Consider the following 20,282-nt stretch of genomic DNA (forward strand, 5'->3'; position numbering starts at 1 on the left):
GCAATGGAGGAGTGGTCAGCCCCGCCAGGCAGAATTGTGTCAACTTGCACCATCTGTGACATTAATTTCTCCTCTCGCTGGTGTGGATACAGCTTGGTCACAAATCTTGGGACAGCCATCCTGTCCAGTTCCCTCCATTCATTCAATATCTCCTCCTTCACTTCTGTGAGGCGTGGAGACCCATCTTCAGGGGTTTTTTAACTTGAGGAGGAGGACTCCTGGTCACCCCGCTACAGATGTTAATGTTAAAGGATATTTGTACCGCGCACTATCACCACTGGAGTTGTCCTCTGGCACTCTGGTGGATCTGAAAAAAGGGAAGGGGGGTGGGTTTGTGGGAAAAGTGCAAAAGAGCAGTGATGTGCTGTTGGCAGCCTCAGCCCGGTGGGTCTGTTGGCTGGGCTTGGGGTGTTTTACGGTCGGTAGTCGTTGTGTGCTGTTGTGCAAATCTTTGGGCCTCATTACGACCCTGGCTGCCGCGGTATGAACGGTGCCAATAAGGTACCGGCACCGTTCATACCGGGCCGCCACATTATGAGATTGCTCACGGGTGGCGGTATGCACGTCTGGTCTGGCCAGACGTGCATTCCGGCACCCGCAAGCAGACCAGGATGCTAACAACGGACCCATCATTAACGGGTCATTGTTAGCATCCTCCCCATTCCCATTGAGCCCTATAGGGGCTCAAATGGGAATGGGGACGTACCGGGTCCAGGTCCCGAAAATGGGAATTACTGGACCTGCAAAAGTCGGAATTGCCCGGTAGTTTTCTTTTTTCAGGACCCGGACACGAGTTTGGAGGTAGCCATGCCGGTAATGACGGCATGGCTACGTCCAAACTCATAATGAGGCACTATGTGTGGTTTGTTTTGCTGTTGCAATGTAGTGAAGTTTGTGCGGATTGTTGTGTTTTAGGCTTGTGGTTGTGTTTGGTTAGAGTTTGAGAGGTGTATGCAGTGGGGTGAAATTGTTAGTGGATTAGTTATTTGGCATTGCTGTCCTTGCAATTATGTCCAGGTGTGATGCTTGCTATCATTCATTATTCCATCTGAGTGTGGCACTTGCTAATCCTCAATATCCTATCTAGATGTGAGGCAGGCTAGTGATCACTATTCCATCTGAGTGTGGCACTTGCTAATCCTCAATATCCTATCTAGATGTGAGGCAGGCTAGTGATCACGTTTCCATCTGAGTGTGGCACTTGCTTATCCTCAATATCCTATCTAGATGTGAGGCAGGCTAGTTATCACTATTCCATCTGAGTGTGGCACTTGCTAATCCTCAATATCCTATCTAGATGTGAGGCAGGCTAGCGATCACTATTCCATCTGAGTGTGGCACTTGCTAATCCTAAATATCCTATCTAGATGTGAGGCAGGCTAGCGATCACTATTCAATCCGAGTGTGGCACTTGCTAATCCTAAATATCCTATCTAGATGTGAGGCAGGCTAGCGATCACGATTCCATCCGAGTGTGGCACTTGCTAATCCTCAATATCCTATCTAGATGTGAGGCAGGCTAGTGATCACTATTCCATCTGAGTGTGGCACTTGCTAATCCTCAATATCCTATCTAGATGTGAGGCAGGCGAGTGATCACTATTCCATCTGAGTGTGGCACTTGCTAATCCTCAATATCCTATCTAGATGTGAGGCAGGCTAGTGATCACTATTCCATCCGAGTGTGGCACTTGCTAATCCTCAATATCCTATCTAGATGTGAGGCAGGCTAGTGATCACGATTCCATCTGAGTGTGGCACTTGCTAATCCTCAATATCCTATCTAGATGTGAGGCAGGCTAGTGATCACTATTCCATCCGAGTGTGGCACTTGCTAATCCTCAATATCCTATCTGGATGTGAGGCAGGCTAGTGATCACGATTCCATCTGAGTGTGGCACTTGCTAATCCTCAATATCCTATCTGGATGTGAGGCAGGCTAGTGATCACTATTCCATCTAAGTGTGGCACTTGCTAATCCTCAATATCCTATCTGGATGTGAGGCAGGCTAGTGATCATGATTCCATCTGAGTGTGCACTTGCTAATCCTCAATATCCTATCTAGATGTGAGGCAGGCTAGTGATCACTATTCCATCCGAGTGTGGCACTTGCTAATCCTCAATATCCTATCTAGATGTGAGGCAGGCTAGTGATCACTAATCCATCTGAGTGTGGCACTTGCTAATCCTCAATATCCTTCTGGATGTGAGGCAGGCTAGTGATCACTATTCCATCCGAGTGTGGCACTTGCTAATCCTCAATATGCTATCTAGATGTGAGGCAGGCTAGTGATCACGATTCCATCTGAGTGTGCACTTGCTAATCCTCAATATCCTATCTAGATGTGAGGCAGGCTAGTGATCACTATTCCATCCGAGTGTGGCACTTGCTAATCCTCAATATCCTATCTGGATGTGAGGCAGGCTAGTGATCACGATTCCATATCCTATCTAGATGTGAGGCAGGCTAGTGATCACTATTCCATCTGAGTGTGGCACTTGCTAATCCTCAATATCCTATCTGGATGTGAGGCAGGCTAGTGATCACTATTCCATCTGAGTGTGGCACTTGCTAATCCTCAATATCCTATCTGGATGTGAGGCAGGCTAGTGATCACGATTCCATCTGAGTGTGGCACTTGCTAATCCTCAATATCCTATCTAGATGTGAGGCAGGCTAGTGATCACGATTCCATCTAAGTGTGGCACTTGCTAATCCTCAATATCCTATCTGGATGTGAGGCAGGCTAGTGATCGCGATTCCATCTGTGGAACTTGCTAATCCTCAATATCCTATCTGGATGTGAGGCAGGCTAGTGATCATGATTCCATCTGAGTGTGGCACTTGCTAATCCTCAATATCCTATCTAGATGTGAGGCAGGCTAGTGATCACGATTCCATCTAAGTGTGGCACTTGCTAATCCTCAATATCCTATCTGGATGTGAGGCAGGCTAGTGATCGCGATTCCATCTGTGGAACTTGCTAATCCTCAATATCCTATCTGGATGTGAGGCAGGCTAGTGATCATGATTCCATCTGAGTGTGGCACTTGCTAATCCTCAATATCCTATCTAGATGTGAGGCAGGCTAGTGATCACTATTCCATCTGAGTGTGGCACTTGCTAATCCTCAATATCCTTCTGGATGTGAGGCAGGCTAGTGATCACGATTCCATCTAAGTGTGGCACTTGCTAATCCTCAATATCCTTCTGGATGTGAGGCAGGCTAGTGATCACTATTCCATCTGAGTGTGGCACTTGCTAATCCTCATTATCCTATCTAGATGTGAGGCAGGCTAGTGATCACTATTCCATCTGAGTGTGGCACTTGCTAATCCTCAATATCCTTCTGGATGTGAGGCAGGCTAGTGATCACTATTCCATCTGAGTGTGGCACTTGCTAATCCTCATTATCCTATCTAGATGTGAGGCAGGCTAGTGATCACTATTCCATCTGAGTGTGGCACTTGCTAATCCTCAATATCCTTCTGGATGTGAGGCAGGCTAGTGATCACAATTCCATCTAAGTGTGGCACTTGTTAACATTCCCAGTTTCATTTAAGTGTGGCGCATGCTAAGATTCATGATGTGATCTAGATGTGACACAGGCTAAAGTTAAGAATTCCATCTAAGTGTGGCACAAGCTAACATTGTTACCCCAGTCTAAATGTGACGCAGGCTGATCTTCACAGTTTTCTCTAGGTGTGGCACTAGTTAACATTTGGAAGTCTGTTAGTATATGATGCAAGGCAACATTTACAGTGCAGCCATGAATAGATTTAGGCTGATGGTCACAAGTCTCTCTAAGTATGCATGGGGTAAGTATATGGCAGTCTACTTTATGGAAAGGTAAGGTAGAGTGGCAGGGGCTTTCTGGAGTAGAGTAATTGCTCTACACCCCACCCATGCCACACTTACAGTTTTTGTTGGTGTCTGTTGACTGTTGGCTTCATTGGCTTCCCCTGCGGACACCTGCAGGCACATCTTGGAGCTGCCGATGTAGGAGCCGCCCTTTGCCTCGTTGCCCTTAGCCGCAGGGGCTACCGGGCAGAGGGTTGCCATGGGAAAGTCAAGCATAAAGGGGAGGTGGACTAATCAGGGCCCAGGGGAAGGAGTGGGAGGCGGGACTAAGCAGGGGAAGCCTGCAATGGTGACTCTTGGCACACGAGGGTCGCGCTGGAAATACAAGCGCCATGATGGACCAATGGGGGCACAGGGACCACCACACTAAAGCTCACCTGAGTGTCGGAGTGGAAAAGAGAGATCAAGTAGGATGAGGACAGAGTGGATATTAGAGTCAAGGTTGGAGAGCAGATCTTCACGGATGTTCAGGAGAGCAGTTTCCGTACTTCTGGAAGTTGTGAAGTCAGATTGATGGTCGTGGAGACAACCAACAGAATCAGAGCGAAGGTTAAGCTGCTGAACAGCCAGATTTTCAAGGAGTTTGCCCAGAAAGGTGGTGATAAAGTTTGGCCGATAGTTAGCTGGGCAACAAGGGTCGGCAATGGGGTTTTTGCGAAGAGGGTGCACAAGGGAGTACTTCAGGGGGGAAGGGAAGACTCCTGAGTCAAAGGAGAGGTTACAGAAATCAGCCAGGACAGGAGCGAGGGAGTCAATATGGTCCTTGATGGTTTTGGAAGAGCAGGGAAAACCCTGCTTTGACGAGACTTTCATAGATCGGAATTGTCTAGAGACCTTGTCAGGGGAGAAAGGAGGAAAGGAAGAGAAGGAAGGTGGGGGGTGGATGTAGGAGCACCAGAATCCATAAAAGGGAGCGGGACAGAGAGGGAAGGGATGAGAGGGTAGACAGGATATCCTGAGTTTTATAGATGAAGTGGGAGGAAAGGGCCGTGCAAAGGTCCTGAGTAGCGACAGGAGAGGTAGAGATTGCAGCAGGGTTGTCCAGCTCCTTGCAGATTTTAAGAGTTCAGCCGAGTTGTAAGGTGTTATAATTGCTTAACTTTTTGATGGAGCTTAGCCTTGTGGCTGGTTTAGTTGGGCACAAGTACAGTAAATAGTTAATGTAACCACTCTACACAAATCACACCGCTAACACCAGTGTTAGGCAAGATTGTATGCAGTAACCCTGTGGGAGACTACACCTGTCTTGTCCTCTTGGTATTAGGTAACCCACCTTTTGGTATAAGTCTGTACTACACAAGTTGGTAGAGTGACTGAGCAGCCAGACTCAAGAGGGGTAAATGTGAGCTGTAGCATCGAAATCCACATTTACACGTATCCAAATAACACTACACTCAAGGTTTTCTAGTAAAATAATTATTTATTTATTTAACAGTCAGTTTTAAATAAGCATTCTTTAAAAAGGCAAAAAAATAGTCGGCCCATTGACCTGTTCCATTGGAAGGCACCCGTCGAGAATCCGCAGTCACACCCCAGCTCACCGTACCCTCCACAGACAAGAAATCCCCACCCGCACATCGGTGCCCATCCCACCCACATGGGCAGCCCAGATGTAGATTCTTGCATCGCGAATCCCACATAGTAGGCGACTTGGATAAGAACCACAGTCAAATATCTTTATCCCAATATTTGCAGCTCTAGTGCCCATATTTAGACTTCAGGTATACAGTGGAATCTGGGGAGGACTCTGATGAAGAAGAGCCGGGGGAGGGAGGAGAGGCTCTGCTTTTCCTCTTACTTCTAGGCCCCTCCTCCTGTATTGCCTTCTTGAATATATGCAACAGTCTTTTCTCAGAACACCCATCCTTCCTTTTACCTCAATATGCCTCCTCTTCTCTGTGTGAGTCACCATGGCTCAAGACCTGCCTACAGTGCAATCCCTTTACAAAAAAACCACCGTAGACTCCACTTCTTTTTAAAACCTAAAACGTGTTGTGGAGAACTGGAGCACCAGAGGTAACCATGGAGACCGCCCTGCTATGTGGGTCATCACTATAGCATCCGTGAAATGGGACTAATGCTGGAGAGATCCGTCCTGCACCCCAACTCCTTACCGGTGCCCACGAGCATGACCGTGGCTCCATTGCCACCAGAAGAGGGACTGCCATGCTGGATGCTCTTTGGCAGCTCTCTGCACGACCACAGCGGAACTCCTGCGCCATAGGCACGCCATGTCCGGCGTGTCACAGAATGGCACAGCAGCCCAACTGGGCTCCAGCAGCTATGCAGGGAACCCAGAAGTCCAGCCTGTGGAGGACCTTCTGAAGCCTTGCAGTGAAGTTCACCAGCAGACTCCGGATCGGGCTGCAATGAAGCTAAGACCCTGCCCGAGGCTGTCATTTTTGTAACTGTAGCTGGTCAGGTGGGGGATCTCTCTGTACCCACATTGTTTCTCATTTGGTCCAAGCCTGGCCACTAGTTTTCACGCTACAACTGCACTTTTTCGCTCTGGGGAAACTAATGGGATGTTTTCTTAATAACTTTTTTTCATTTTCTAACAAATTATTTCCGTAATTTCCAATTTCATGGAGCTCTTGACAAAGTCTTTGGAAAATGTCATCAAAATCTATGCAGCAAGTCAAACGTTATTAGCCTCCCACAAAAATCACCAAGGCCGATATAAAGATTTGAAGGAACAGCAGGCACCCTGTTCTCTATCAAATATTTTAACAAATACTGGATAGAATTACCCCAAACCAGTCATGAAATTTAAGGTAACACTTTGTGCCCAAGTAGTTACTTATTTGGTCCAAATCTGCGCAGTGGTCATTGTTCTACGGCTGTTCACAAACTGCGCTTCTTCTCTATGAGAATATGAATGGGCTGAAAAGTGAAAAACTGTTTTGTTTTCTTACTAACTTTTTCATTGTATACATATTGTTCCTAAAATGCGGAGTTTGAGGGACAGACCTTGCATTTTCCCTGAGGATTGCCACCCTGCTGCTGGGCTCCATGGGTCTAGGAATGCTACTTGCGATTGCCCTGAGTTAATGCGGAGCTTGCCCTTCCGGAGGGGAGCACAGCCCCAGGCCTGTTGAGGATGTGGCACCTTGGGAGGCTCCACTGGGCTGAGCACGAGGGGTGGCTAGGCTTATGTGTGTCTGTGGAGGCTCTTGGTTCTAGAAAACTATGACCCCGCTGCTGGGATTAGGGGTCTATGTTTGCGGTTTTATTTCCCTTACAGTATCTGCTGGCCTTGTACTTTGGTAGGGAAGGAAAATCCCTGACTTGGTGAGTATTGGGCACCCTTGAAAGCTTTGCCAGACTGAGTGCCAGGGATGCCAGGGCTTGCCAGGGCTGCTGCATACTCTCCCTGAGCTGGCAAAGGGCTTAGCACTGGCACTGAGCAAGTAGGGAGCGCTGCATGGCGATGTTTGGTTCTTAGAGGCCCCTCCAAAGAGACTTAAGGTTACAGTGAGCAGGAGAGAATTGGACTCTCTCTCTGTCTCATGTAGCTGGCCATCATCCTGTGTACGGGCGCTGGTGTCCCGTGCTCTCTGACTTGCAACCAAAAAAGCTTCTTGCAGATTCTGCTGAACTTCACAGTCTCTTAGTGGCACTGCCCACTGTTGCAGCAGTGACAGCTTGAGCATGCCTTAGGGGGGGAGCGACAAATTGTCACAAATGGACAGAAGGAGGTCACACATTGACAGAAGGAGGTCTAAATGGGAATATGTGGATTGCAGACGCCCTTCCAAGGAGCCTTATTGTCACAGTGAGTAGGAGAGAATGAGACGGCGGTCTTGGTTTCATTCTCTTTCTCTCAGTCACACGCTACTGTGTATGGGGTCTGGTGGTGCTCCACTCTCAGGTTTACTACCAACTTTGCTTTTTGCATGTTCTCCTGGACGTCCCAGTGTCTTGGTGACTTCCCCCAGTTGCAGTAATGGCAGCGTGAGAATGGCAAAGGGCCTCAGCACCGTTTTGGGGGACTCTTCCTGCAGCATGGTAGACAGTCTCCATCTCGCTATCACTAACACGCTCGTCAATCTTGCACCTGTCATGAGGATTCACGTGAAACCTGCCACCAAGCATAACAATTGGTACAATTCTGAACTAGCAGCCCTGAAACGCAAGTGGAGAGCTGCAGAACACAATTGAAATTCCATCCATCTAAGGGCAAACCCCCACCATTTCTTGGCTAATGAGGGCCATTATTAGCAATAGTGTTTAATGCAATTTTAACTACAAATTCCATTCCAGATATATGGAGAAGAGTGATTATTATACCAATATGTAAAAAGGTAATAGAGGTAGCCTGAAACAATTCAGACCCATTTGCCTTTTAAATACTAGCTTTAACGGCTAAATATTTTGGCAAATTGGGTCAAAGACAAATTAATATCATCACCAATACAACTGGATTATGGCCTCTCATTTGGAACAATGGAACAAGGTCTAAATCTCTGCTTAATGGCCGCCCATTCCTTCTTTGTCAAAAAGGAACCAGTATATCTGACGTGCAAGGACCTCAGCATAGCCTTTGATAAAGTTAACAGAGGCAAACTCTGGCATGTGCAAATATCCTATAATTGCCCTAAATATTTGGTATACATACTAAAGGTAATTCACACAAATAACTTGCGTGAGAAGGAGCATAGAAGGCCATTGCACCACCCTGGATCCCACTATGCTTGGGGATTATACAAGGGTGCGTAATGGCCACATTGCTATTTTCAATATACATTAATAACCTCCAAGAAGTATTACTAGATTGCGAAACCAATGTCCCAAACTAGGTGAACGACCTGTACCAGTATAAACATATGCTGACGACTGTCAGGAATCGTGCTGTCACACGCAGAGAAAACAGCGCAAGGAACGTGCCTAAGACTAATGTTACTGCACTACACTCCGCTCGTGGTCAACGCAGCCATTTTCAGTGCTCCATGCCGCGATCAGCACAACTTCAGGCCAGGGTGTTCATCACGGGCAGATCACGGCTGATAGAGCGTTGGAGGTTGCCATGGAAACACTGGCGCCCTCGGTATGCTCTGCAATCACACAGCACGTTTAGAGCAGAGTCACGTGACAGCTCCTACCATTTAAACCACATCTGATTCTAGATACGGTGCTTCTGATTGTGTGAAGTTGCGTTTCGTCTAGTATATTTTAAACCTCTTGAATTCTCGTTGCCAACCTTTTGCTTTATGTCCAGACTGCCTGCGTCTTGCCCCTGGTTTATTGCTGCTTCTTGGTGACGACTTTTGATACGAACTTTGGATTGCCTGCCTTTTAAATGACTTGTGACCTGGTTATAATGCCCCCGACCCGGATTGCCTCGCTTACGGATTGCTTTGGTTCCGATTTGGTACAGTTCATTGCCCGCTTGTTGCCAATCTGCTGTTTCCTGCACTGGATTGTTTTGCCTTCTGTGTTGCTTCACTACGCATCCGCTTCCCGGAATTGGTGGTTCTCCAGGGACTGCATTGCTGTATCTTCCCGGGTATACACGCACAGACTAGAGACTGCCTATAGTGCATTGTGTTCCTCCCTTAGGCGTCCTCGTGCTGTCGGTCCCGGTGGTCTGCATTGGAACTAGAGACTATGAGCCGCTTTAGACCTAGGCATCTGCGTGCCATCGGGACAGTTCTTTTTCCTACATCTTCAACTCTTGGGAGAACCTTCGGATCATCACTTCTTGACACATACCCACTGGTAAACTGATAACCTGTACAACTGTTATTTGCCTTCTATCTGTATAGGCATTGGTCTTAGTATTGCTGCTCTCTATTGCAGGTACCCATTCGATCAGACAGAGGAATTGTTTCTCCATTTACCAACCTCCATTTACTACCGTAAAGGTTGGTTACTTTCTGTTCTGTCCCCTCTATTGAACTTGTCTATGTTTTTTTTATTCTGACAGTGCCTTTCATTCCCTCCTATAGCCTACGGTCTGCGTTTTGGTGTTCCATCTTCCCACTAATTGACCCCTCAGCGTGTTATATCACTCAGAGGGGTACATTGGTTAGAAGAACTCGTCGGCTACTCTACGAGCTCACCAGCCAAAGGGTTGACGGGTTCTGACAACGACACTGTCTTAATCACCCGCACATCAAGAGCCCTTCAAATCAATACACCCTATATATGAAGAGCCTAGATCTACATCTGAATTCAGCAAAATCTGCAATAATGGCTTGCTCGTATGGCAAGAAGGAGATCAAAGTTCCAACAATGTGACGCATTGACGTGTATGCAATATTTTGATTATTTAGGCATTCGCTTGACGAATTCCCTTACCCCTGATTCACCCAGTGAAAAACAAGTGATCAGAATGAGGTAAACATTGAAAATGGTTGATCTTACTGGATCTAACGGCTATGTATTAAAATTAATGACTTTTCCGCAGAATTTTGTTAAGAGGGGCCAGCCCCCCACCTTTGCAGCCTAATATTTCAGCACCTGGGTGTGATCTAACAAAAGAAATGGCTGATCATACCAGATCTAACGCATATCTAACCGATTACATCAAATTCTGTAAATGTTTTGGTTGAGGTGGTCTTTTATTTGTATTTGTATTTATTTGTATTTTATTTATTCGCACCAGGCCCTGGGGCATTCGGGCGAATTACTTAGGTTACATGGCAGATTGACATAAGCAGAATATACAGGGTAATATACAGTATAGGGGCAAACAAACATAATTTACAGTCATAAAAGATTCTATAGACTAGCAAGCAGAATAAGCGGGGTATGTACAAGTAAATATGTAGAGTGAATTTGCAGGAAATATACACATGCAGCTTTATACAATGAAGCAGAGCGTATAGGTGGTGGCTAAAGGCAAGTTAGTACCGGGCAAGGTCTTGGGCACCCAGCCATACTTTGGCCTTGCTCTTGAAGGTACGGAATGAAGGTTCAGCTCTGAGAGGGTTTGGGAGTGAGTTCCATAGTCTCTCAGCAAGGACTGGGAAGCTGATCCCACCTGATCCTTGTAGCTTAAAGTGAGGTATGGACAGGCAATTGGCCTGGGCAGATCTGAGGGGTCTGTTGGAAGTGTGGTAGGCATATCTGCAGGCAAGGTAGTTGGGCGCTTGGTTGGCGAGGCATGTGTGCGTCAGGGCAAGTGTTTTGAGAGAAACTCTTTGTGATACTGGAAGCCAGAGAAGGCTCCGCCTGGTGTCAGAAATGTGATGGTTCCTAGGGATGTTTAACACGGCTCTGATGGCATTATTTGGATATGTAATTTGTTGAGATTGCATTGGTTTGTGCCTAAATAGAGAGTGTTGCAATAATCAATTGCGGACATAACCAGGCTCCTGGCTAGTGTAGTACAGTTGGCTGGTGTGAGGAAGGGACAGCAGGCTGTGATGAGCTTTCAGGTGTAGGCTGCAGCCAAGTATACTGCGTTAGTTTGTCTAGAGAGGGATAGTGTGGAGATTTAAAGGAAGGGTCTAGATTGTTGAGCCTCTGATGGGAGCCCAAGATGAGAAGCTCTGCCTTTTTATCCTGGAGACAGAGTTCGTGTTGAGCCATCCAGGCTTGGATGACTTCGTAGATAGTATTTACGGCTAGTGTGTCGGCTGTGTGGTCGCTGGTAATGGGGATGAGTATCTGGGTGTCATCCACGTAATTTGTGTAAGTGACACCCAGATAGTCCAGAATATCGAACAGTGGTTTCATAAACACATTGTAGAGTGTAGGGGAAACGCACAATCCTTGGGATACCCCGCAAGGGACTGGTGATGGTTCAGTGGCAGCAGTGGGGGAGAAGACCCTCATGGATCTGTTCTCTAGGAATGAACTGATCCAAGCAGTAGCTTTGTCTGAGAAGTGGACAGCTAGTTTGAGGTGTCGACAGAGGATTTGGTGATTTACCAAGTCAAACGCTGCTGATAAATCGAGAAGGATTAAAAGGGCCAACTTGCCTTTGTCTTTTAGGTCTTTAATCTGGGCTTTGAGGTCAATAAGAGCGGTTTCAGTACCGTGACGGGGATGGAAGCCAGATTGTCTAAGGCCCAAGAGTTTGTTATTTTCCAGATAGTCTTGTATCTGCAGGAAGGCTGCTCGGTCTAACATTTTTAGCAGGAAAGGCCCAGTAGTGATAGGCCTGTAATTTGTAAGTACGCTTGCATCTAATGTAGGTTTTTTAAGAAGTGGGATGACCCACGCATCCTTCAAGTTATCTGGGACAATACCTGTGCTAAATGATGAGTTTATGAAGGCAGTGATGAATGGGGCTAGGTTATGTGAGGCCTCCTTTATAATAGGGGCTGGACATAAATCACCCTGACAATTGGAAGGTTTGAGATTGTTGATGATATAATAGAGAGGGGCGAGAAACGAAATGGTTTATAAGTGTGGATGCTAGGTTTAGTTTAGAACTGTCATACTGGGGCTTGTATTGAGGGTCAATCGGGAGGGAGGTTTTTTTGTCATTAATTTTGGCTTGGAGTGTAGCTATCTGAATATTGGCACACCAGGTGCTAGCTTTAGTACACGTATCTGTTGGGGTGACCGGGGATTCCAATTCTTTTAAGATCTTAAACAACTCTTTAGTGTTTGATTTGGCTTGTAAAATTCGCTTGTTGAAAGGGTCTTTTTTGGCCTGGAGGATGGCATCTTTGTAGCTCAAGGTGGCTAAGGCGAGACTAGCTTATCCCCCCTGTAAATAATTGCTTATAACTTCTGTGATGTAGCAGATCTAACATTGAAAATGATTAATCATACCTGATCTAATGAAGATCTAACAAATGACATATGTTTTTGTACTATTTTTTTGAATGAGGGGGGTGACTAGCTTACTACGGGTTAACCCCCCCTCTAAATTATTGCTTATAACTCCTGCTTCTGTAGCGGATGAAAATGGTTGCTCATACTGTATTTAATGAAGTTCTAACAAATGAAAAAAATGTTGGTCAATTTTTATATTAAGTGGGGCTGGCTACTGGTCAGCCCCCCTCTAAATAATTGCTCATAATTCCTATTCTGTAACAGATCTAACATTAAAAACGGTTGCTCTTACCAGATCTAACAAATATGTATTGAAATGGGTGACTTTTTTGCCAAAATGTTGTAGAGGGGGGCAGCCCCCTTCCTTTGCAGCAAAATATTTCAGCACTTGTGTGTGATCTAACAGGAAAAAATGTCAGCTCATACCAGAGCTAATGTATATCTAACCAATGACATTGGATGTTGTGATTTTTTTGTTTGGGGGGGCTAACTAGCTCACTACAGGTTAGCCTCCCCTCAAAATATTGCTTAGAACCTCTGTTATGAAGCAGATCAAACGTTGAAAATGGTTGATCATACCATATCTAACGAAGATCTAACAAATGACATATGTTTTTTACTATTTTTGTTTGCGGGTGGTGGGTAGCTTACTACGGGTTAGCCCCCCCTCTAAATAATTGCCTATAACAACTGTTCTGTAGCGGATCTAATGTCAAAAATGGTTGACCAAACCAGATCTAAAAGAGATCTAACGTATCAGAGCATTTTTTGTAAAAGATCATGAAAAAGGGGCTAAACCGGTTGAGGTCTCGGAATGTGATCAACCGATTGTTACGCTCACCTGGCTCCCACAAGGGCGTCGGTCGGACCCGGACGGCTGCGGTCTCCACCAACGTGATGCGTAGTGCAGCGATGACTGACTAGACTGGCCCTCCTAATCTTGTCTGCTTGACCCGTAGAAATATTCTCCTGCAAGTGGAGAGAAGGATTTAGCCACTCGTGGATTCAAGTGATTGCAACCCCACAGTCCTCCTTATTAATCACCTCCGAAGTGCCCTCTCAGCAATCTCACCTTATATTCTTGAAAGATGAGCTCTCCATCCTGCGTGGATTTGCAGGGGCGCGTTGATTCCAGTTACTTCACTGGTTTGAAGGCCTGGGAGAGTTCCGGAGAGTATTGACTCTGAGGTTCCTGGCGAGGATCAGTAAGTATTAAGTTCATAGAGTTCAATATGTCGAATGTTCACTCTTGTTCCCCCGTTCCTTTCTTGTCTTGCAGCTGGTTCGTGAGAAAATGCTCTTGTGGCAGCTGGTGGCGCTCAGGTAAGAGTCTGTATTACCTGGTGCTGTCCGGTAAATGGTGCACGTGGTTAACGTGTTGTTTTCTCTCTCTTTACAGGTGCGGCACGTGAAAATGTGGAGAGTTACAGAAGGATGCCTCCGGTGCTAAATCAGGTAAGTCTATGGTGGTAAGAGTTATATTTGTTGGTTCCCTCGGCTCACCTTGTGGTTTTCTTTTGTCTCCTAGGTGCTGGAGTTCGGCGAAGAAATGATGGAGGCAGCGCCGAATCGAAGGATGCTGTGAAGACTGGTGAGTATGGCGCGGCGCTGCAGCTGGAGATGCGACACGTACAGAAATTATGTTCTTTCCAGGTCCGGAGACTAGATGGATCCGGAATCAGGTGAGGAATTAGAAATAAGTTTGTTTTCTAACCTTGTCCTTTTCTTTCCTCTTTGTTTTAGAAGCTCCGGCTTCGAGGCGGGCGTGGCAGAAGACTGGATGCAGGCTGCAGGCATGGTGAGCGTTACGCTGCTGGATGCAGAATAATGCAAAGCGTGTGTTGCTGATCGGGCGTGGATTAAATAGCCTCCAAAGTAGTTCCAGGTTAGAAGTTCCCCAGAACCACACCTGAGTAAAAAATAGTCCCTGTAACAAATAGTCCCATCCAAGCCTCACGTTGGCTTGGATTCAGTTGCAGCATGGTCTGCATGAGGTAAGTAATGTCTACGAGCGCGGCGCCTATGGCGCCAGGACTGATTTCTCTGATGAGCCTGGCGCCTAAGGCGCCAGGACTGAACCCAAACAGCCCCCAGCCGGGGCTGTTGGGATTTTAATAAGACTCTGGATGCCTGCTCCCGGAGCTGATGGGCTTGGTCCTGATGCCCGGGGGTAGGTATCATGACTTTCGAAGAACAAGTAGCCGCTGGTGTCCATTTTCTTTGTGTGACAGACTACCCCGGATTTGAAATTAGTTTACCTGACTGACCCCTGCAGGAGCCAGGGGCACAACTGTGTTGCCTACACACATATCTGTCAGAGATCATGTCTCGCCAGCCAGACCCGAGACTGAAAGCCGGCAATCAGGAACCATTATCTTAGCTTCTGAGGCTCTGAAGTCGCACATTGCAAGGGCTACTTTGCAGACACTCAAGCCAGAGCTCAGCAGCGCTCTGAGGAGAATCAACAGCCCCACCTTGGCCTGGTAGCCCCACCCAGACGATGTCTCTGCATGCACCCAATCATGGCAATGCCACTGCAGACGTGCATGAGACCTGATTGGTCATGCGTGCCCCTTCCTGCCGCCAGTTAAAAAGCAGACCCTCCTGAAGACCGTTGAAAATGCATACTCCTAATGGTTTCTTCTTGTTTGTGCTGGTCGTGCGCTAAAGCTTTTCCAGCTTGGGTAATATGTCTACATGCACATTTCTCCCTACTTTTGAGGCATTGGGTGGCTTCTTTTCGCCAGTCCCTAACAGCGTCAAATGCTGTAAGTCTGGCTTTCTTCCTTAATGATGCTGCAGGTCTGGCTTTCTTCCTTAATATTACTGACTTTAAGTTTTGTATCCTAGCAATTTCAAAACTTCCCAATTTCGGCCAGTGAAGGTCTGCTGGTTTGGCGATGCCAAATACTGTTAAAAATTATAGCTTCTAACCCATACTTAATGTACATGTCGTACACAGTTGGCCCTTCCGGCGGCGCCGGCTGACTATGTTCCAAACCATTCAGTTGTCTTCCCCCTCAACAAAGCGTTGCCCAACAAGATGAGAACTTACTGAAACCAGGCATGCTTTCAGAAAACAGTTATTACCTGGCAAATATTTTGCACAAAATATTTTATCCAAACAAATATCCAGACAGTTCTAGTTTGAAACAAACTCACCTGATTCAAAACAAAATCAATCCCCCATCAAACAAACCCCCGTCGTGGCTGGTCGTCTTCCCAAAAAGCGAAACACAGATGCTGCATACAGTCCGTGACTCTCGCTGTGACAACCTCTGGGTGAAGCGATGAACAGAGATCACAAGAGTCACCTGCGTTATTTCGTGTAGGCCTAAGTGCTTCATTCAGATTCCATCTTGGTTACTTTGCTCACTTGCTGGGTTTTTGTTTTGCATGCAGAGAAATGCTGAGCACTATGTTTTGACTTAGCTTCGGGCCTTGGACAAGCAGGCACGGATGTAGAATGTAGATAATCAGTGGTTTACGTGCCTTCCTGTCTTCCTGGCTCCTGACTTTCTGAGGCTAATTGTGTGACTAAAGATTAAGAGGAGCACATAAAGAGGCATGTACATTTATGAAGGGTTGAGCTAATTGAACTACCGAGCCGAAATGCGAAACAACCTTCTTAGTCAAATGTCAACATACAGATAATGAAGCGAAAGGAATGTTACCTTGTTTTGGGAACAGGATGAATTCCTACGCTCTGAGAAACAGTACATTGTATGGAGGATGACGCAAAGTGAGGCACCATGTGTTGCCATGGCATAATGACCATGTTTCGCAGGTCATGAAATGTCATGTAATGCGAAGAACCGACGCTGATGTGAAGTGTATTTAAAGATGACTGTCCCCCATGTAAATTGCTCAACTTCTCTATGACTGTGCCAAGGCATGGATGAATCTAGGTCCTCTTGAAGCGCAAATAAAACTCTTGTTATATATTTGTTTCGTGTCTGGTGTGTTCTTAATTAATTTCAGTGTTAGGGAGAATTCTCAAGAATGTGCTAATTTCCCTTACCTTTTAAGACCCCCAGCAACTTTGCTGGATTTCTAGGATAAATGTTTTTACCTGGGAAGAGTGTGAGCCTTTTTTTCCCACTCTTCCATGTATTTTGATGTGTGTTTTACTTTTGTGTTCTTTGGTTATGGAGTTTTAAAACAACTCCATAGGCATCATCTTTTTCTGTGTGTCACACAGCACCTTCAGTGCAGTGGCACAGGGATGTCTTTCAGACTTGCCAGGGTTTAAATACCTTCTCTGGGACTGACTACTGTCTCCCAGAGCATGTACATTTAAATTGACTTTACTAGTCTCTTTAAATTTACTGACCCAGCACACACTATCTTCCTATAACGTGCTGAAGGGGTTGCCTAGCATCCCCTGAGTCAAAACACTCATGTAACAGTCACATGTTAGCCTTTCCTACTTTAAATGGCTGGTGCCTGTGGTTTAGCTCAAACTACTATGATTTTTACCGACCGCAAGCAACGGTAGCAAAAAATCGGGTCAGCCATGTTTTTCAATATGGCGCCCAAGACCTATCTGTAAAAACAGACTCCAGTCGACTTTTTTCACCATTTCTTTTAGGAAAGATCCTTCTTGAGTTTGTCTCTGCGTGCCAAACCAGGTTTGGTCCCTTTGTTCATTGGCCTTTGGCTGGCTTCAGTGCTGAAGCCCTCCTCTGGCACCAGGGGTAGGGGTGGACAGGATGTGAGGGAGGTGCTCGAAACTCCCTGTGCTTAGTCTCCTAGGAGACATGAATAAACTCTGGTGTGTTTGGCTGGCTGGCTGTCTGGCAAAGACAGCCACCCTGCTGTTTGAGTGACAGCCAGACTAGAATGAATGGGGGAAAACTGTTTAAAAGCAGGTCTCTGGGACTTGGAAAGCAGAATCGATCACTGGAACGAAAGAACCAAAGACAAGCTGAAGGAAGAGGACTGCTGCAACTCCTGGACGACCGGTGAAGCCCTGCTGCAGGTCCGAATTGCTTGAAACTCCATCGACAGAGAAGCCCTTCAAGGTTAAATTCTTCCCTTGAGTTTGGTGGGAACAACCAACTCGTAAGATGCCTGGACAACGTCCCCTCCTGGTCAAATTTTCTGCAGAGTGCTGTGGAAATCTGGATAGCCAGTGGGAAGGATACCAGTTTGTGGACTTTAAGGCACTCGCACCTTAAACCGATGTTTTGCTAAAGCTTGTGGCCTCATCCCTGGGCAGTGCAGAAACCTCGTGACATCCTCCTTCTTGTCCACACGACTGAAGCTCAGGAACAGCGAGATCTGCTCAAACTGCCAGGAATAACTGCCTCAGCTACAGCTCTTCTTCACTTACAAGGTACTGTGCAAACGCGGTCCGGAAATCTTTTCGGCCATCGCGAAAGTTTGTGGAACTTTGTCAACTTCAAAGGCTTGTCCTTCCCTAAACATTCCTCAAACTTTTCACCTAGCCAAATTCTTCTAAACTCTGTGGCAAAGACTTAACCGTTAACTACCAGAACTGTGCTATCCTATACAAAGACTCTGAACCATTGACTTTGGCCCAGGCCTATGAACTGAATTGCTGGTTGTAGTTTACTGACACCCTTTCCCTTGCCTATGAAAGAGTTTGAGCTGTCTATTCTTCTAACCTTGTCTTTTTACCCCTGTATTAAGTATCTTAAGTGCCATTGCTCCCACTTCAGGGGAGCTGAACTTGTTCAATACTTATTAGTTGTGTACTTGTAGTATATTAGTATATGATTCTGAGCTGCTCTTGCTAGTGTAATGTTGTCAAATTGACTGTGTAAATAAATGTATATTCTTTTACCAAGAAACCTTGAGTAAGTGTATATTTGAATCACTGTATTTGTTGGTCCTTTGTTTAACTTGTTCTACCGCTCACTAAACTCTTGAGATAAGTCTGGCTGCTCATGCCACTGCTATCACATAACTGTGTAGTACAGGTTTATACCAAAGGTGAAATTGTTCTGACACTTGTAGTCTTAAATGCATGTAGTGTTTCCAAAGGGTACTGCATGTGATTCTGCCTAACACTGGTGTACAGTGATGATGATAAAGTATACTTGTTACATTTAGAGTACTACTCTTACCTTTGTTCAAATAACCCTTACAAGGCTAAGCAAAACTAGAGAAGCAATTGTTTTATCATGAGTGATATGGAAAGCTACAGACAGAAGACCCTAGTCACTTTAACAGTTAATCAATTGAGAGATATGTGTAAAGCTAGGAATCTCACTGTAAAAGGCAAAAAGGTTGATTTGATAGAAAAGTTATTTGAATACCAAAGTCTGAGGAGTGGGTCTGAAACCCCCACACGTGCAGCAAATGTGGAAAATGTTGATGAGGATGATATATCAGAGCCCAGCCCTAATATTGGGGATGAGTTAGATGAGGCAGAAGAGTCGCAGAATGTAGGCCCTGTCTTACCTCTACCTGCTCATAGTCCTCAACCTTTGACCACAGGGACCCCATCATGTCCAACACTGAGGGCCTCATTACGCCCCAGGCGGCCACGGAATGAACGGTGCCGGTAAGGGACCGGCACCGTTCATTCCGGGCCACCCTATTACGAGGTCTGCAGCAGGTCCCTCTAAGGAACGCCTGGTCACCTCTTTGTTTTTGCTTTGTCACCCCGAGTGGGGCGGGTATGCCCAGACGTGGGTCCCGTGCCTGCTGGGCCTAGAGACCCAAGCTACTCCTCACTGATGAGCCCCAACAAGGGCAAAACATGTTTGGGGATGCTTGTGGTCTCGTGTAGAAGGGATGTGATCTAGCAGTTCGGGCTGGACTTCCCCTTTTGGGGTGGGGCCAAACCTGATTTGCATATGGTCTTTCCTCTTCTGTAATGGCTTGGCAGGCGAAGAACGGTGGTCTGGAGGGTTGCCCAGAGCAACGCCAGTGGTTAAGATTCATTCTAAACCTTCCAGCCATCACCTCTTTGTTTCTGCTTTGTCACCCCGAGTGGGACGGGTATGCCCAGACGTGGGTCCCGTGCCTGCTAGGCCAAGAGACCCAAGCTACTCCTCACTGATGAGCCCCAACAAGGGCGAAACATGTTTGGGGATGCTTGTGGTCTCGTGCAGAAGGGATGTGATCTAGCAGTTCGGGCTGGACTGCCCCTTTTGGGGTGGGGCCAAGTCTGATTTGCATATGGTCTTTCCCCTTCTGTAATGGCTTGGCAGGCGAAGAACGGTGGTCTGGAGGGTTGCCCAGAGCAACGCCAGTGGTTAAGATTCATTCTAAACCTTCCAGCCATCACCTCTTTGTTTTTGCTTTGTCACCCTGTGAAAACAAAGAGAAAATATTGAGGCTGAGAACCCCAAAAGGAAATACACCGAACACAGGTTACAAAGGAACATACAAAGATCTTTTATTTTATACTGAACAGTTTCAAAGGACAAAACAACAGATAGCTATTGACCCTCAGTACAACACAACGAACTCCAGAATGGTTCGATGTGCTCAGTGAGTGGGGCTGTACATTAGAATAGTCACACCTTTTATACCCTTTGAGAACATGATGTCCAACCCTACTGTGGGTTAATATTCCACTAATATGTTACTGATCTAGGGTTCTTGCCGAGTTCACACATCTATGTGCTTAGGGTTTGCCTTTAATGCATTCGCCAACAAGCCACAATAGTAACAATGTATTCTAGGATTTCTCATAGAGTCTTCTCAAAC

General features: G+C 46.2%; 1 pseudogene; it reads left to right on the forward strand.

Moving 5' to 3' along the window:
- The window catches only part of LOC138568904 (zinc finger protein 91-like), a 429,258-nt pseudogene that overhangs the window by 293,546 nt on the left and 115,430 nt on the right, over positions 1–20,282 (forward strand).

This window comes from Ambystoma mexicanum, chromosome 2q (genome assembly GCF_040938575.1).
Source record: "Ambystoma mexicanum isolate Mex_15411 chromosome 2q, UKY_AmexF1_1, whole genome shotgun sequence".
In the NCBI taxonomy this organism is placed as follows: domain Eukaryota; kingdom Metazoa; phylum Chordata; class Amphibia; order Caudata; family Ambystomatidae; genus Ambystoma; species Ambystoma mexicanum.